Raw genomic sequence first — 4,302 nt, forward strand, 5'->3', positions numbered from 1 at the left:
TGGTTGAGTAGTTGGGCAGCTGGGGGTAGCATGATGAGACTGGCAATCAACTCCATGGTGGGATCTACCACAAGCAGCTGAGTAGAGGCTTTTGGGATGTGGTCTGCTTCCTACACATAAGGAGAGGCCTTGGCAATAGTCTGTAGCCTCTAGCATACTTGGACCCTGCATGTAGCTGTGTCATTGCTCAGCAGCCTGCTATGCTCTGCTGACCTTGGGACTTACAATGCACTTAAGTTAATGGCCTGCCATGTAGTTTGGTAATATCAGGACTGTGCCTTTTTACTTGTCAGCCTTGGAGCTTCTCAACCTCAGCAGCCAGCAGCTGTCTGAGTGAAGAAACACCTGTAGCTCCAGTGGGCTGGGAGCAGAAGGCAGAGCTGGACCCCAAGGTTGAGGGGCTTTCACCCAGCCCCTAGAGCCAGGCACTTGAACTTGTACTTAAAGCCTCCAAATTGTAAGAATAAACTCCTGTTTGTTAAGACCATCCCATTTGTGGTATATTCTTGTCAGAGTGGCACTAGGTAACCAGAACAGGTATCAATGGTGAGGAAGTGGGAAGAGAGCTGTTACATTGTGGGCAATTGCAGTCAACGACATGAAACAAAATGTGTATGAACTGTTGTACAGAAAATGAATTTGCTCTGTGAACTTTCACCAAAATGACAATAAAAATTAAAAGAATAAAAGTGGTGTGTTAAAATCTCTTACTACTAGTGTAGAATCATCTATTTCTCTTTTCAATTCTGTTAATGTTTGCTTTATGTATTTGGGGGCTCTTTCATTGGGTATATATATACTTTTTGTGTTTATGTCCTTTTGCTGGATTGACACTTTTTGTATGATTTCTGATTACCTATTTCTTTTGTCATTTTGCTCATGTATTATTTTCCTGAATTATTCTAGGGCATTATGTCTTTTTTCCCTGAGCTCTTGGAAGGAGGTATATATTATAATATTACATATACACAAACATATATATATATATATATATATATATATATATATATATACACACACAAATACATATATACAAATATCTATCTATATATATCTATATATAGATAAAAATATTTAATTCATTATCAGGTAGTTCTATTACTTGTTCTTCCTAAGCAAGATTTCCCAATTCTTTATTTTGGTCCCTTTTTTCCACTATCTTATCCTGTTTATTTGTTTGAATTCAAGTTATCTGTTGTCTGAGACACTTTGGAGTTGATGTTTTTATTTGTAGATTATGTGTTGGTTTATTTCACCTGATTTTTTGTATTGCTTTGTTTTGAGTGAGCAGGGTAGGTATGCTTTATTGGTTGATAGTTTGGCAGCACTGGGGCACTACCCACCTGTGAGTTAGTGGAGTAACTGGTGGGAATGTGGGGACAGGTCTTTGTTTGTTGGTCACAAAGAGGAGCTGCAGGTAGGTAGAGCAGATGATGTCCACCATTCATTGTTGATCCAGTGGTACAGGATTAGATGGTGGCGCTCACCTGTTGGGTGAGGTGGTAGGTGTAGTGGTATGGTTGACTCACTCACTACTCACTGCCGTGGAGTCAAACCTGACTCAGCAACCCCTCCTTGGATTTCTGAGGCAATATCACTATGGAAATAGATTGTCCAAACTTCCTTCTGAGGAGTGGGGAATTGATGTCTATCCTTACAGAATGGGGCAGGGAAAAAAATGACGAAAAGTAAAACATAAAAAGGGGGCCATATGAGAAGAAAGATGTATAAAAATAAAAGAGAAAGATGGAGGGGAATAAAAGGAAGAAAAATTAGAAAAAAGGAAACAAAAAGGAGAGAAAAGAAAAGGTGGTAAGGGATTGGTGCAGTTATAGTCAGCCAGCAGCGGTGGTAGCAGGAAGCTGTTCATGGGAACTTATGCCCACAGAGGGGGTGGGAGCCTAGCACAAACTAGGGTCTCCAACAAAGGAGGCCACAATGCATTTTGTGTTCAATGGGAGGAAGCCCTTTCAATGACACGGGGTAAGAGATACAGAGCTGCAGACACTGGCTCTGTTTGTTGGGGCATGTTTGCTGGGCTACTTGTATGAGGGGATAGTCCAAGGAAGTAAGTGGATGGGGGTGGCTGGGGCCATCCCTAGCACTGTATTAGTGAGGGTAGGAAGAGGCTCGCCCCATGTTGCTGGGAAGCATAGAATATGCTTCTCTGTTGCAATTCACTGGCATGGATCCAATGCACTTCTGGGTACCTACAGCTAATTATCCAGCTTCTGCCAAGACTCTATCAGGTAGAGGGCAACCCAAAGCCCAGCATCTCCAACTGCCAGCCCACAGGCCTTCCCCAACATGTGGGCTATCAACCTAAACAACTAATGTCAACTGGTAGTGAGTTGTTTCATCATCTTTCACTAGCTCCCTCCTCATTCTGCAGACACCTGTATCACTGGAAATCTTGCCCATTTCCCTGTACTTTCCTCTTCTGGATCCAGTGGGTATTCTGTTCACCTTGATTCCCTCCAGATCTGTCCACACTGTTCTCTGTCCAGTTGTGGATTCTGTAAAGTTGGTTGCTCCTTCCCCATCTTCTGTGTCTCAAAATGGTCATGCTTCATCGGGCCCAGGCTTCTCTCTCCTTAGTCATTGTCTTCATTTCATCTCCCTTTCCAATTAGCACTCATTCTAATTCTCTATGCTCTCATTTGATGCTCACAGTGCTAGGATCGTTATCTGTGTCTATTTCCCTTGGTTTTTCTGAGTTTCTGTTGTATAGGAATTGAGTGTGGATGCCATCTTATCTCCACCCTCAACAATGGCTATTGAAGTCAACAGTTAGCCACAAAATGTTTACCAAAAAAGGCTTTGTGAATTATGAAAAAGCAATTTCTCATGGGAATTTTAATTTTATTTTACCAAGTTAAAAAGTATATTAAAAATGATATTATGTCAAATTTTAGGGAAAGTAAATTTCTTCATATTAGGTTAGTATTTCTTTTTAATGTGTTACCAAAGAATTCAATTTTTCTTCCTTCCTTCCTTTCTCTTCCTTTCATAAGCTTTTTTTATTCTTTTGTATCTTTCTTGGTGGAATAATAAAGTTCGAACCACATCTTTCCCTTTTTTTTTCTTTTTATTGTGATTTGGGTGAAAATTTACAGAGCAAATACACCTTCCATACAGCAGTCGACGTATATTTTGCCTCATGACATTGACCACATTTTACCACAGTGCAACATCTCCCCTCCCATACCCTCCTGATACTCACCTCTTCCCTGTGTCCATCCCTCCATGCACTCCTACCACCTGAGCTATCTCCCTGTGCATAAGCAGCCCTTCTTTCTCCCATGCTTGTTCTCTCCAAGGAGTGTATCTACCTCGATAAATGTTCAATTCATATGCCTGTCTATTGTTTGGCTGGAAGCCACAGGCATGGGTTCAATTCCAGACCTAAAGGGCAGCCAGGGGACATAATCTCAGTGGTTCCACCAGGCTCCAGCCAGCCAGCAAACCTAGTCTCTGCTTTTCTTTCTTCTTTTTTTTTCCAAATGATTTTGAATTTTGTTCTACATTGTTGTCCCTGTCTATCCAGGATCTCCTACACAAATCCTCTTCCAAGTGTCTGACAGTAGTAGCCAGGCACCATCTAGTTCTTCTGGTCTCATAGTCATATAAGCTGCAGATCGGATGGTGTACCACTCTCTAGGACTAATTGTTTCCATGAAATTTTGGTTTTCTTCATTCTTCTTGGCTCTGGACAAGGAGAGACCCATCGTTGCATCTAGATGGCAGCTTGCAAGCTTTTAAGATCCCAGTCGCTACTTGCCACTAGCAGGTGGAACAATGTTTTGTTTTATGTTATGCCAATTGAGCTTTATGTCCTCTGTGACTATGGTCCCAAGCCCACAGGTTGAACTACTCAGTTCCTCTGGGTAGCTGGCCATGACCAAGCAGTGACTACAATTTTGTCCCTTGTCAGCCCCATTATACACCTGGGAATTCAGATCATATACATAAAGTTATTGGACACTGTCTGCCAACCCTATATATGTTCTTCAGTGCACTCCCCACTTCATAGACATGCCTAATATTTCAGCCTGTCCACCCGTCTATCCACACATATACCCATGTTTGCCTTCGCTGACCACACCATACTATATGCACAAAAGGGTACATCTTTGTTGTCTGTACTTCCCATGTACCTCTCTATGTCTTTCTCTTCCTCAGTGCCACTATATTGATCACTCATATTTGGTACATTGCATTTCTCTTCACCCAAATCAAAACTTATCTCTATCTATCTAACAGTATTCCCTCCCCTTCCCTCCCACACCTGGTAACCAACAA

The sequence above is a fragment of the Orycteropus afer genome, unplaced genomic scaffold (assembly GCF_000298275.1).
Source record: "Orycteropus afer afer isolate SDZICR_OR568_19922 unplaced genomic scaffold, OryAfe1.0 scaffold00236, whole genome shotgun sequence".
NCBI lineage: Eukaryota > Metazoa > Chordata > Mammalia > Tubulidentata > Orycteropodidae > Orycteropus > Orycteropus afer.